We start from the raw sequence: 15,912 nt of genomic DNA on the forward strand, positions 1-15,912 counted from the left end.
GCGGTTTGAATGAACACATTTCTTGGTAGAATCATGCAGGACTGAAATTTTTGATGTTTTTCTACTCCTCTCATGAGCCCAAACAAGTCTCTAAAAGCATGAGTTTGCAACTACTTTACTTTTGGAGAAAATTCAAAACATTCATTATTCAATAGAGCCCAATAGCAAAAACCAGCGTTTTGAATGAAGAATCACATTTCTTGGTAGAATCATGCAGGATTGAAATTTTTGATGGTTTTTTACTCCTCTCAACAGCTCAAACAAGTTTCTAAAAGGATGAGTTTGCAACTACTTTACTTTTGGAGAAAATTCAAAACATTCATTATTCAATAGGGCCCAAACTATCAAAAACCAGCGGTTTGAATGAACACATTTCTTGGTAGAATCATGCAGGACTGAAATTTTTGATGTTTTTCTACTCCTCTCATGAGCCCAAACAAGTCTCTAAAAGCATGAGTTTGCAACTACTTTACTTTTGGAGAAAATTCAAAACATTCACTATTCAATAGAGCCCAATAGCAAAAATCAGGTTTTGAATGAAGAATCACATTTCTTGGTAAAATCATGCAGGATTGAAATTTTTGATGGTTTTTTACTCCTCTCAACAGCCCAAACAAGTTTCTAAAAGGATGAGTTTGCAACTACTTTACTTTTGGAGAAAATTCAAAACATTCATTATTCAATAGGGCCCAAACTATCAAAAACCAGCGGTTTCAATGAACACACATTTCTTGGTAGAATCATGCAGGACTGAAATTTTTGATGTTTTTCTACTCCTCTCATGAGCCCAAACAAGTCTCTAAAAGCATGAGTTTGCAACTACTTTACTTTTGGAGAAAATTCAAAACATTCATTATTCAATAGAGCCCAATAGCAAAAACCAGCGTTTTGAATGAAGAATCACATTTCTTGGTAGAATCATGCAGGATTGAAATTTTTGATGGTTTTTTACTCCTCTCAACAGCCCAAACAAGTTTCTAAAAGGATGAGTTTGCAACTACTTTACTTTTGGAGAAAATTCAAAACATTCATTATTCAATAGGGCCCAAACTATCAAAAACCAGCGGTTTGAATGAACACATTTCTTGGAAGAATCATGCAGGACTGAAATTTTTGATGTTTTTCTACTCCTCTCATGAGCCCAAACAAGCCTCTAAAAGCATGAGTTTGCAACTACTTTACTTTTGGAGAAAATTCAAAACATTCACTATTCAATAGAGCCCAATAGCAAAAATCAGGTTTTGAATGAAGAATCACATTTCTTGGTAAAATCATGCAGGATTGAAATTTTTGATGGTTTTTTACTCCTCTCAACAGCCCAAACAAGTTTCTAAAAGGATGAGTTTGCAACTACTTTACTTTTGGAGAAAATTCAAAACATTCATTATTCAATAGGGCCCAAACTATCAAAAACCAGCGGTTTCAATGAACACACATTTCTTGGTAGAATCATGCAGGACTGAAATTTTTGATGTTTTTCTACTCCTCTCATGAGCCCAAACAAGTCTCTAAAAGCATGAGTTTGCAACTACTTTACTTTTGGAGAAAATTCAAAACATTCACTATTCAATAGAGCCCAATAGCAAAAATCAGGTTTTGAATGAAGAATCACATTTCTTGGTAAAATCATGCAGGATTGAAATTTTTGATGGTTTTTTACTCCTCTCAACAGCCCAAACAAGTTTCTAAAAGGATGAGTTTGCAACAACTTTACTTTTGGAGAAAATTCAAAACATTCATTATTCAATAGGGCCCAAACTATCAAAAACCAGCGGTTTCAATGAACACACATTTCTTGGTAGAATCATGCAGGACTGAAATTTTTGATGTTTTTCTACTCCTCTCATGAGCCCAAACAAGTCTCTAAAAGCATGAGTTTGCAACTACTTTACTTTTGGAGAAAATTCAAAACATTCATTATTCAATAGAGCCCAATAGCAAAAACCAGCGTTTTGAATGAAGAATCACATTTCTTGGTAGAATCATGCAGGATTGAAATTTTTGATGGTTTTTTACTCCTCTCAACAGCCCAAACAAGTTCCTAAAAGGATGAGTTTGCAACTACTTTACTTTTGGAGAAAATTCAAAACATTCATTATTCAATAGGGCCCAAACTATCAAAAACCAGCGGTTTCAATGAACACACATTTCTTGGTAGAATCATGCAGGACTGAAATTTTTGATGTTTTTCTACTCCTCTCGTGAGCCCAAACAAGTCTCTAAAAGCATGAGTTTGCAACTACTTTACTTTTGGAGAAAATTCAAAACATTCATTATTCAATAGAGCCCAATAGCAAAAACCAGCGTTTTGAATGAAGAATCACATTTCTTGGTAGAATCATGCAGGATTGAAATTTTTGATGGTTTTTTACTCCTCTCAACAGCCCAAACAAGTTTCTAAAAGGATGAGTTTGCAACTACTTTACTTTTGGAGAAAATTCAAAACATTCATTATTCAATAGGGCCCAAACTATCAAAAACCAGCGGTTTCAATGAACACACATTTCTTGGTAGAATCATGCAGGACTGAAATTTTTGATGTTTTTCTACTCCTCTCATGAGCCCAAACAAGTCTCTAAAAGCATGAGTTTGCAACTACTTTACTTTTGGAGAAAATTCAAACCATTCACTATTCAATAGAGCCCAATAGCAAAAATCAGGTTTTGAATGAAGAATCACATTTCTTGGTAAAATCATGCAGGATTGAAATTTTTGATGGTTTTTTACTCCTCTCAACAGCCCAAACAAGTTTCTAAAAGGATGAGTTTGCAACTACTTTACTTTTGGAGAAAATTCAAAACATTCATTATTCAATAGGGCCCAAACTATCAAAAACCAGCGGTTTCAATGAACACACATTTCTTGGTAGAATCATGCAGGACTGAAATTTTTGATGTTTTTCTACTCCTCTCATGAGCCCAAACAAGTCTCTAAAAGCATGAGTTTGCAACTACTTTACTTTTGGAGAAAATTCAAAACATTCATTATTCAATAGAGCCCAATAGCAAAAACCAGCGTTTTGAATGAAGAATCACATTTCTTGGTAGAATCATGCAGGATTGAAATTTTTGATGGTTTTTTACTCCTCTCAACAGCCCAAACAAGTTTCTAAAAGGATGAGTTTGCAACTACTTTACTTTTGGAGAAAATTCAAAACATTCATTATTCAATAGGGCCCAAACTATCAAAAACCAGCGGTTTCAATGAACACACATTTCTTGGTAGAATCATGCAGGACTGAAATTTTTGATGTTTTTCTACTCCTCTCGTGAGCCCAAACAAGTCTCTAAAAGCATGAGTTTGCAACTACTTTACTTTTGGAGAAAATTCAAAACATTCATTATTCAATAGAGCCCAATAGCAAAAACCAGCGTTTTGAATGAAGAATCACATTTCTTGGTAGAATCATGCAGGATTGAAATTTTTGATGGTTTTTTACTCCTCTCAACAGCCCAAACAAGTTTCTAAAAGGATGAGTTTGCAACTACTTTACTTTTGGAGAAAATTCAAAACATTCATTATTCAATAGGGCCCAAACTATCAAAAACCAGCGGTTTCAATGAACACACATTTCTTGGTAGAATCATGCAGGACTGAAATTTTTGATGTTTTTCTACTCCTCTCATGAGCCCAAACAAGTCTCTAAAAGCATGAGTTTGCAACTACTTTACTTTTGGAGAAAATTCAAAACATTCATTATTCAATAGAGCCAAATAGCAGAAACCAGCGTTTTGAATGAAGAATCACATTTCTTGGTAGAATCATGCAGGATTGAAATTTTTGATGGTTTTTTGCTCCTCTCAACAGCCCAAACAAGTTTCTAAAAGGATGAGTTTGCAACTACTTTACTTTTGGAGAAAATTCAAAACATTCATTATTCAATAGGGCCCAAACTATCAAAAACCAGCGGTTTGAATGAACACACATTTCTTGGTAGAATCATGCAGGACTGAAATTTTTGATGTTTTTCTACTCCTCTCATGAGCCCAAACAAGTCTCTAAAAGCATGAGTTTGCAACTACTTTACTTTTGGAGAAAATTCAAAACATTCATTATTCAATAGAGCCCAATAGCAAAAACCAGCGTTTTGAATGAAGAATCACATTTCTTGGTAGAATCATGCAGGATTGAAATTTTTGATGGTTTTTTACTCCTCTCAACAGCCCAAACAAGTTTCTAAAAGGATGAGTTTGCAACTACTTTACTTTTGGAGAAAATTCAAAACATTCATTATTCAATAGGGCCCAAACTATCAAAAACCAGCGGTTTCAATGAACACACATTTCTTGGTAGAATCATGCAGGACTGAAATTTTTGATGTTTTTCTACTCCTCTCATGAGCCCAAACAAGTCTCTAAGAGCATGAGTTTGCAACTACTTTACTTTTGGAGAAAATTCAAAACATTCATTATTCAATAGAGCCCAATAGCAAAAACCAGCGTTTTGAATGAAGAATCACATTTCTTGGTAGAATCATGCAGGATTGAAATTTTTGATGGTTTTTTACTCCTCTCAACAGCCCAAACAAGTTTCTAAAAGGATGAGTTTGCAACTACTTTACTTTTGAAGAAAATTCAAAACATTCATTATTCAATAGGGCCCAAACTATCAAAAACCAGCGGTTTCAATGAACACACATTTCTTGGTAGAATCATGCAGGACTGAAATTTTTGATGTTTTTCTACTCCTCTCATGAGCCCAAACAAGTCTCTAAAAGCATGAGTTTGCAACTACTTTACTTTTGGAGAAAATTCAAAACATTCATTATTCAATAGGGCCCAAACTATCAAAAACCAGCGGTTTGAATGAACACACATTTCTTGGTAGAATCATGCAGGACTGAAATTTTTGATGTTTTTCTACTCCTCTCATGAGCCCAAACAAGTCTCTAAAAGCATGAGTTTGCAACTACTTTACTTTTGGAGAAAATTCAAAACATTCATTATTCAATAGAGCCCAATAGCAAAAACCAGCGTTTTGAATGAAGAATCACATTTCTTGGTAGAATCATGCAGGATTGAAATTTTTGATGGTTTTTTACTCCTCTCAACAGCCCAAACAAGTTTCTAAAAGGATGAGTTTGCAACTACTTTACTTTTGGAGAAAATTCAAAACATTCATTATTCAATAGGGCCCAAACTATCAAAAACCAGCCGTTTCAATGAACACACATGTCTTGGTAGAATCATGCAGGACTGAAATTTTTGATGTTTTTCTACTCATCTCATGAGCCCAAACAAGTCTCTAAAAGCATGAGTTTGCAACTACTTTACTTTTGGAGAAAATTCAAAACATTCACTATTCAATAGAGCCCAATAGCAAAAATCAGGTTTTGAATGAAGAATCACATTTCTTGGTAAAATCATGCAGGATTGAAATTTTTGATGGTTTTTTACTCCTCTCAACAGCCCAAACAAGTTTCTAAAAGGATGAGTTTGCAACTACTTTACTTTTGGAGAAAATTCAAAACATTCATTATTCAATAGGGCCCAAACTATCAAAAACCAGCGGTTTCAATGAACACACATTTCTTGGTAGAATCATGCAGGACTGAAATTTTTGATGTTTTTCTACTCCTCTCATGAGCCCAAACAAGTCTCTAAAAGCATGAGTTTGCAACTACTTTACTTTTGGAGAAAATTCAAAACATTCACTATTCAATAGAGCCCAATAGCAAAAATCAGGTTTTGAATGAAGAATCACATTTCTTGGTAAAATCATGCAGGATTGAAATTTTTGATGGTTTTTTACTCCTCTCAACAGCCCAAACAAGTTTCTAAAAGGATGAGTTTGCAACTACTTTACTTTTGGAGAAAATTCAAAACATTCATTATTCAATAGGGCCCAAACTATCAAAAACCAGCGGTTTCAATGAACACACATTTCTTGGTAGAATCATGCAGGATTGAAATTTTTGATGTTTTTCTACTCCTCTCATGAGCCCAAACAAGTCTCTAAAAGCATGAGTTTGCAACTACTTTACTTTTGGAGAAAATTCAAAACATTCATTATTCAATAGAGCCCAATAGCAAAAACCAGCGTTTTGAATGAAGAATCACATTTCTTGGTAGAATCATGCAGGATTGAAATTTTTGATGGTTTTTTACTCCTCTCAACAGCCCAAACAAGTTTCTAAAAGGATGAGTTTGCAACTACTTTACTTTTGGAGAAAATTCAAAACATTAATTATTCAATAGGGACCAAACTATCAAAAACCAGCGGTTTGAATGAACACATTTCTTGGTAGAATCATGCAGGACTGAAATTTTTGATGTTTTTCTACTCCTCTCATGAGCCCAAACAAGTCTCTAAAAGCATGAGTTTGCAACTACTTTACTTTTGGAGAAAATTCAAAACATTCACTATTCAATATAGCCCAATAGCAAAAATCAGGTTTTGAATGAAGAATCACATTTCTTGGTAAAATCATGCAGGATTGAAATTTTTGATGGTTTTTTACTCCTCTCAACAGCCCAAACAAGTTTCTAAAAGGATGAGTTTGCAACTACTTTACTTTTGGAGAAAATTCAAAACATTCATTATTCAATAGAGCCCAAACTATCAAAAACCAGCGGTTTCAATGAACACACATTTCTTGGTAGAATCATGCAGGATTGAAATTTTTGATGTTTTTCTACTCCTCTCATGAGCCCAAACAAGTCTCTAAAAGCATGAGTTTGCAACTACTTTACTTTTGGAGAAAATTCAAAACATTCATTATTCAATAGAGCCCAATAGCAAAAACCAGCGTTTTGAATGAAGAATCACATTTCTTGGTAGAATCATGCAGGATTGAAATTTTTGATGGATTTTTACTCCTCTCAACAGCCCAAACAAGTTTCTAAAAGGATGAGTTTGCAACTACTTTACTTTTGGAGAAAATTCAAAACATTCATTATTCAATAGGGCCCAAACTATCAAAAACCAGCGGTTTCAATGAACACATTTCTTGGTAGAATCATGCAGGACTGAAATTTTTGATGTTTTTCTACTCCTCTCATGAGCCCAAACAAGTCTCTAAAAGCATGAGTTTGCAACTACTTTACTTTTGGAGAAAATTCAAAACATTCATTATTCAATAGAGCCCAATAGCAAAAACCAGCGTTTTGAATGAAGAATCACATTTCTTGGTAGAATCATGCAGGATTGAAATTTTTGATGGTTTTTTACTCCTCTCAACAGCCCAAACAAGTTTCTAAAAGGATGAGTTTGCAACTACTTTACTTTTGGAGAAAATTCAAAACATTCATTATTCAATAGGGCCCAAACTATCAAAAACCAGCGGTTTGAATGAACACATTTCTTGGTAGAATCATGCAGGACTGAAATTTTTGATGTTTTTCTACTCCTCTCATGAGCCCAAACAAGTCTCTAAAAGCATGAGTTTGCAACTACTTTACTTTTGGAGAAAATTCAAAACATTCACTATTCAATAGAGCCCAATAGCAAAAATCAGGTTTTGAATGAAGAATCACATTTCTTGGTAAAATCATGCAGGATTGAAATTTTTGATGGCTTTTTACTCCTCTCAACAGCCCAAACAAGTTTCTAAAAGGATGAGTTTGCAACTACTTTACTTTTGGAGAAAATTCAAAACATTCATTATTCAATAGGGCCCAAACTATCAAAAACCAGCGGTTTCAATGAACACACATTTCTTGGTAGAATCATGCAGGACTGAAATTTTTGATGTTTTTCTACTCCTCTCATGAGCCCAAACAAGTCTCTAAAAGCATGAGTTTGCAACTACTTTACTTTTGGAGAAAATTCAAAACATTCATTATTCAATAGAGCCCAATAGCAAAAACCAGCGTTTTGAATGAAGAATCACATTTCTTGGTAGAATCATGCAGGATTGAAATTTTTGATGGTTTTTTACTCCTCTCAACAGCCCAAACAAGTTTCTAAAAGGATGAGTTTGCAACTACTTTACTTTTGGAGAAAATTCAAAACATTAATTATTCAATAGGGACCAAACTATCAAAAACCAGCGGTTTGAATGAACACATTTCTTGGTAGAATCATGCAGGACTGAAATTTTTGATGTTTTTCTACTCCTCTCATGAGCCCAAACAAGTCTCTAAAAGCATGAGTTTGCAACTACTTTACTTTTGGAGAAAATTCAAAACATTCACTATTCAATATAGCCCAATAGCAAAAATCAGGTTTTGAATGAAGAATCACATTTCTTGGTAAAATCATGCAGGATTGAAATTTTTGATGGTTTTTTACTCCTCTCAACAGCCCAAACAAGTTTCTAAAAGGATGAGTTTGCAACTACTTTACTTTTGGAGAAAATTCAAAACATTCATTATTCAATAGGGCCCAAACTATCAAAAACCAGCGGTTTCAATGAACACACATTTCTTGGTAGAATCATGCAGGACTGAAATTTTTGATGTTTTTCTACTCCTCTCATGAGCCCAAACAAGTCTCTAAAAGCATGAGTTTGCAACTACTTTACTGTTGGAGAAAATTCAAAACATTCATTATTCAATAGAGCCCAATAGCAAAAACCAGCGTTTTGAATGAAGAATCACATTTCTTGGTAGAATCATGCAGGATTGAAATTTTTGATGGTTTTTTACTCCTCTCAACAGCCCAAACAAGTTTCTAAAAGGATGAGTTTGCAACTACTTTACTTTTGGAGAAAATTCAAAACATTCATTATTCAATAGGGCCCAAACTATCAAAAACCAGCGGTTTCAATGAACACACATTTCTTGGTAGAATCATGCAGGACTGAAATTTATGATGTTTTTCTACTCCTCTCGTGAGCCCAAACAAGTCTCTAAAAGCATGAGTTTGCAACTACTTTACTTTTGGAGAAAATTCAAAACATTCATTATTCAATAGAGCCCAATAGCAAAAACCAGCGTTTTGAATGAAGAATCACATTTCTTGGTAGAATCATGCAGGATTGAAATTTTTGATGGTTTTTTACTCCTCTCAACAGCCCAAACAAGTTTCTAAAAGGATGAGTTTGCAACTACTTTACTTTTGGAGAAAATTCAAAACATTCATTATTCAATAGGGCCCAAACTATCAAAAACCAGCCGTTTCAATGAACACACATTTCTTGGTAGAATCATGCAGGACTGAAATTTTTGATGTTTTTCTACTCCTCTCATGAGCCCAAACAAGTCTCTAAAAGCATGAGTTTGCAACTACTTTACTTTTGGAGAAAATTCAAAACATTCATTATTCAATAGAGCCCAATAGCAAAAACCAGCGTTTTGAATGAAGAATCACATTTCTTGGTAGAATCATGCAGGATTGAAATTTTTGATGGTTTTTTACTCCTCTCAACAGCCCAAACAAGTTTCTAAAAGGATGAGTTTGCAACTACTTTACTTTTGGAGAAAATTCAAAACATTCATTATTCAATAGGGCCCAAACTATCAAAAACCAGCGGTTTCAATGAACACACATTTCTTGGTAGAATCATGCAGGACTGAAATTTTTGATGTTTTTCTACTCCTCTCATGAGCCCAAACAAGTCTCTAAAAGCATGAGTTTGCAACTACTTTACTTTTGGAGAAAATTCAAAACATTCATTATTCAATAGAGCCCAATAGCAAAAACCAGCGTTTTGAATGAAGAATCACATTTCTTGGTAGAATCATGCAGGATTGAAATTTTTGATGGTTTTTTACTCCTCTCAACAGCCCAAACAAGTTTCTAAAAGGATGAGTTTGCAACTACTTTACTTTTGGAGAAAATTCAAAACATTCATTATTCAATAGGGCCCAAACTATCAAAAACCAGCGGTTTCAATGAACACACATTTCTTGGTAGAATCATGCAGGACTGAAATTATTGATGTTTTTCTACTCCTCTCATGAGCCCAAACAAGTCTCTAAAAGCATGAGTTTGCAACTACTTTACTTTTGGAGAAAATTCAAAACATTCATTATTCAATAGAGCCCAATAGCAAAAACCAGCGTTTTGAATGAAGAATCACATTTCTTGGTAGAATCATGCAGGATTGAAATTTTTGATGGTTTTTTACTCCTCTCAACAGCCCAAACAAGTTTCTAAAAGGATGAGTTTGCAACTACTTTACTTTTGGAGAAAATTCAAAACATTCATTATTCAATAGGGCCCAAACTATCAAAAACCAGCGGTTTCAATGAACACACATTTCTTGGTAGAATTATGCAGGACTGAAATTTTTGATGTTTTTCTACTCCTCTCATGAGCCCAAACAAGTCTCTAAAAGCATGAGTTTGCAACTACTTTACTTTTGGAGAAAATTCAAAACATTCATTATTCAATAGGGCCCAAACTATCAAAAACCAGCGGTTTGAATGAACACACATTTCTTGGTAGAATCATGCAGGACTGAAATTTTTGATGTTTTTCTACTCCTCTCATGAGCCCAAACAAGTCTCTAAAAGCATGAGTTTGCAACTACTTTACTTTTGGAGAAAATTCAAAACATTCATTATTCAATAGAGCCCAATAGCAAAAACCAGCGTTTTGAATGAAGAATCACATTTCTTGGTAGAATCATGCAGGATTGAAATTTTTGATGGTTTTTTACTCCTCTCAACAGCCCAAACAAGTTTCTAAAAGGATGAGTTTGCAACTACTTTACTTTTGGAGAAAATTCAAAACATTCATTATTCAATAGGGCCCAAACTATCAAAAACCAGCGGTTTCAATGAACACACATTTCTTGGTAGAATCATGCAGGACTGAAATTTTTGATGTTTTTCTACTCCTCTCATGAGCCCAAACAAGTCTCTAAAAGCATGAGTTTGCAACTACTTTACTTTTGGAGAAAATTCAAAACATTCATTATTCAATAGAGCCCAATAGCAAAAACCAGCGTTTTGAATGAAGAATCACATTTCTTGGTAGAATCATGCAGGATTGAAATTTTTGATGGTTTTTTACTCCTCTCAACAGCCCAAACAAGTTTCTAAAAGGATGAGTTTGCAACTACTTTACTTTTGGAGAAAATTCAAAACATTCATTATTCAATAGGGCCCAAACTATCAAAAACCAGCGGTTTCAATGAACACACATTTCTTGGTAGAATCATGCAGGACTGAAATTTTTGATGTTTTTCTACTCCTCTCATGAGCCCAAACAAGTCTCTAAAAGCATGAGTTTGCAACTACTTTACTTTTGGAGAAAATTCAAAACATTCATTATTCAATAGAGCCCAATAGCAAAAACCAGCGTTTTGAATGAAGAATCACATTTCTTGGTAGAATCATGCAGGATTGAAATTTTTGATGGTTTTTTACTCCTCTCAACAGCCCAAACAAGTTTCTAAAAGGATGAGTTTGCAACTACTTTACTTTTGGAGAAAATTCAAAACATTCATTATTCAATAGGGCCCAAACTATCAAAAACCAGCGGTTTCAATGAACACACATTTCTTGGTAGAATCATGCAGGACTGAAATTTTTGATGTTTTTCTACTCCTCTCAAGAGCCCAAACAAGTCTCTAAAAGCATGAGTTTGCAACTACTTTACTTTTGGAGAAAATTCAAAACATTCATTATTCAATAGAGCCCAATAGCAAAAACCAGCGTTTTGAATGAAGAATCACATTTCTTGGTAGAATCATGCAGGATTGAAATTTTTGATGGTTTTTTACTCCTCTCAACAGCCCAAACAAGTTTCTAAAAGGATGAGTTTGCAACTACTTTACTTTTGGAGAAAATTCAAAACATTCATTATTCAATAGGGCCCAAACTATCAAAAACCAGCGGTTTCAATGAACACACATTTCTTGGTAGAATCATGCAGGACTGAAATTTTTGATGTTTTTCTACTCCTCTCATGAGCCCAAACAAGTCTCTAAAAGCATGAGTTTGCAACTACTTTACTTTTGGAGAAAATTCAAAACATTCATTATTCAATAGGGCCCAAACTATCAAAAACCAGCGGTTTGAATGAACACACATTTCTTGGTAGAATCATGCAGGACTGAAATTTTTGATGTTTTTCTACTCCTCTCATGAGCCCAAACAAGTCTCTAAAAGCATGAGTTTGCAACTACTTTACTTTTGGAGAAAATTCAAAACATTCACTATTCAATAGAGCCCAATAGCAAAAATCAGGTTTTGAATGAAGAATCACATTTCTTGGTAAAATCATGCAGGATTGAAATTTTTGATGGTTTTTTACTCCTCTCAACAGCCCAAACAAGTTTCTAAAAGGATGAGTTTGCAACTACTTTACTTTTGGAGAAAATTTAAAACATTCATTATTCAATAGGGCCCAAACTATCAAAAACCAGCGGTTTCAATGAACACACATTTCTTGGTAGAATCATGCAGGACTGAAATTTTTGATGTTTTTCTACTCCTCTCATGAGCCCAAACAAATCTCTAAAAGCATGAGTTTGCAACTACTTTACTTTTGGAGAAAATTCAAAACATTCATTATTCAATAGAGCCCAATAGCAAAAACCAGCGTTTTGAATGAAGAATCACATTTCTTGGTAGAATCATGCAGGATTGAAATTTTTGATGGTTTTTTACTCCTCTCAACAGCCCAAACAAGTTTCTAAAAGGATGAGTTTGCAACTACTTTACTTTTGGAGAAAATTCAAAACATTCATTATTCAATAGGGCCCAAACTATCAAAAACCAGCGGTTTCAATGAACACACATTTCTTGGTAGAATCATGCAGGACTGAAATTTTTGATGTTTTTCTACTCCTCTCATGAGCCCAAACAAGTCTCTAAAAGCATGAGTTTGCAACTACTTTACTTTTGGAGAAAATTCAAAACATTCATTATTCAATAGAGCCCAATAGCAAAAACCAGCGTTTTGAATGAAGAATCACATTTCTTGGTAGAATCATGCAGGATTGAAATTTTTGATGGTTTTTTACTCCTCTCAACAGCCCAAACAAGTTTCTAAAAGGATGAGTTTGCAACTACTTTACTTTTGGAGAAAATTCAAAACATTCATTATTCAATAGGGCCCAAACTATCAAAAACCAGCGGTTTCAATGAACACACATTTCTTGGTAGAATCATGCAGGACTGAAATTATTGATGTTTTTCTACTCCTCTCATGAGCCCAAACAAGTCTCTAAAAGCATGAGTTTGCAACTACTTTACTTTTGGAGAAAATTCAAAACATTCATTATTCAATAGAGCCCAATAGCAAAAACCAGCGTTTTGAATGAAGAATCACATTTCTTGGTAGAATCATGCAGGATTGAAATTTTTGATGGTTTTTTACTCCTCTCAACAGCCCAAACAAGTTTCTAAAAGGATGAGTTTGCAACTACTTTACTTTTGGAGAAAATTCAAAACATTCATTATTCAATAGGGCCCAAACTATCAAAAACCAGCGGTTTCAATGAACACACATTTCTTGGTAGAATCATGCAGGACTGAAATTTTTGATGTTTTTCTACTCCTCTCATGAGCCCAAACAAGTCTCTAAAAGCATGAGTTTGCAACTACTTTACTTTTGGAGAAAATTCAAAACATTCATTATTCAATAGGGCCCAAACTATCAAAAACCAGCGGTTTGAATGAACACACATTTCTTGGTAGAATCATGCAGGACTGAAATTTTTGATGTTTTTCTACTCCTCTCATGAGCCCAAACAAGTCTCTAAAAGCATGAGTTTGCAACTACTTTACTTTTGGAGAAAATTCAAAACATTCATTATTCAATAGAGCCCAATAGCAAAAACCAGCGTTTTGAATGAAGAATCACATTTCTTGGTAGAATCATGCAGGATTGAAATTTTTGATGGTTTTTTACTCCTCTCAACAGCCCAAACAAGTTTCTAAAAGGATGAGTTTGCAACTACTTTACTTTTGGAGAAAATTCAAAACATTCATTATTCAATAGGGCCCAAACTATCAAAAACCAGCGGTTTCAATGAACACACATTTCTTGGTAGAATCATGCAGGACTGAAATTTTTGATGTTTTTCTACTCCTCTCATGAGCCCAAACAAGTCTCTAAAAGCATGAGTTTGCAACTACTTTACTTTTGGAGAAAATTCAAAACATTCATTATTCAATAGAGCCCAATAGCAAAAACCAGCGTTTTGAATGAAGAATCACATTTCTTGGTAGAATCATGCAGGATTGAAATTTTTGATGGTTTTTTACTCCTCTCAACAGCCCAAACAAGTTTCTAAAAGGATGAGTTTGCAACTACTTTACTTTTGGAGAAAATTCAAAACATTCATTATTCAATAGGGCCCAAACTATCAAAAACCAGCGGTTTCAATGAACACACATTTCTTGGTAGAATCATGCAGGACTGAAATTTTTGATGTTTTTCTACTCCTCTCATGAGCCCAAACAAGTCTCTAAAAGCATGAGTTTGCAACTACTTTACTTTTGGAGAAAATTCAAAACATTCATTATTCAATAGAGCCCAATAGCAAAAACCAGCGTTTTGAATGAAGAATCACATTTCTTGGTAGAATCATGCAGGATTGAAATTTTTGATGGTTTTTTACTCCTCTCAACAGCCCAAACAAGTTTCTAAAAGGATGAGTTTGCAACTACTTTACTTTTGGAGAAAATTCAAAACATTCATTATTCAATAGGGCCCAAACTATCAAAAACCAGCGGTTTCAATGAACACACATTTCTTGGTAGAATCATGCAGGACTGAAATTTTTGATGTTTTTCTACTCCTCTCAAGAGCCCAAACAAGTCTCTAAAAGCATGAGTTTGCAACTACTTTACTTTTGGAGAAAATTCAAAACATTCATTATTCAATAGAGCCCAATAGCAAAAACCAGCGTTTTGAATGAAGAATCACATTTCTTGGTAGAATCATGCAGGATTGAAATTTTTGATGGTTTTTTACTCCTCTCAACAGCCCAAACAAGTTTCTAAAAGGATGAGTTTGCAACTACTTTACTTTTGGAGAAAATTCAAAACATTCATTATTCAATAGGGCCCAAACTATCAAAAACCAGCGGTTTCAATGAACACACATTTCTTGGTAGAATCATGCAGGACTGAAATTTTTGATGTTTTTCTACTCCTCTCATGAGCCCAAACAAGTCTCTAAAAGCATGAGTTTGCAACTACTTTACTTTTGGAGAAAATTCAAAACATTCATTATTCAATAGGGCCCAAACTATCAAAAACCAGCGGTTTGAATGAACACACATTTCTTGGTAGAATCATGCAGGACTGAAATTTTTGATGTTTTTCTACTCCTCTCATGAGCCCAAACAAGTCTCTAAAAGCATGAGTTTGCAACTACTTTACTTTTGGAGAAAATTCAAAACATTCACTATTCAATAGAGCCCAATAGCAAAAATCAGGTTTTGAATGAAGAATCACATTTCTTGGTAAAATCATGCAGGATTGAAATTTTTGATGGTTTTTTACTCCTCTCAACAGCCCAAACAAGTTTCTAAAAGGATGAGTTTGCAACTACTTTACTTTTGGAGAAAATTTAAAACATTCATTATTCAATAGGGCCCAAACTATCAAAAACCAGCGGTTTCAATGAACACACATTTCTTGGTAGAATCATGCAGGACTGAAATTTTTGATGTTTTTCTACTCCTCTCATGAGCCCAAACAAATCTCTAAAAGCATGAGTTTGCAACTACTTTACTTTTGGAGAAAATTCAAAACATTCATTATTCAATAGAGCCCAATAGCAAAAACCAGCGTTTTGAATGAAGAATCACATTTCTTGGTAGAATCATGCAGGATTGAAATTTTTGATGGTTTTTTACTCCTCTCAACAGCCCAAACAAGTTTCTAAAAGGATGAGTTTGCAACTACTTTACTTTTGGAGAAAATTCAAAACATTCATTATTCAATAGGGCCCAAACTATCAAAAACCAGCGGTTTCAATGAACACACATTTCTTGGTAGAATCATGCAGGACTGAAATTTTTGATGTTTTTCTACTCCTCTCATGAGCCCAAACAAGTCTCTA

The sequence above is a fragment of the Dendrobates tinctorius genome, unplaced genomic scaffold (assembly GCF_039654945.1).
Source record: "Dendrobates tinctorius isolate UK_male_01 unplaced genomic scaffold, ASM3965494v1 ptg000092l, whole genome shotgun sequence".
Classification (NCBI taxonomy): Eukaryota; Metazoa; Chordata; class Amphibia; order Anura; family Dendrobatidae; genus Dendrobates; species Dendrobates tinctorius.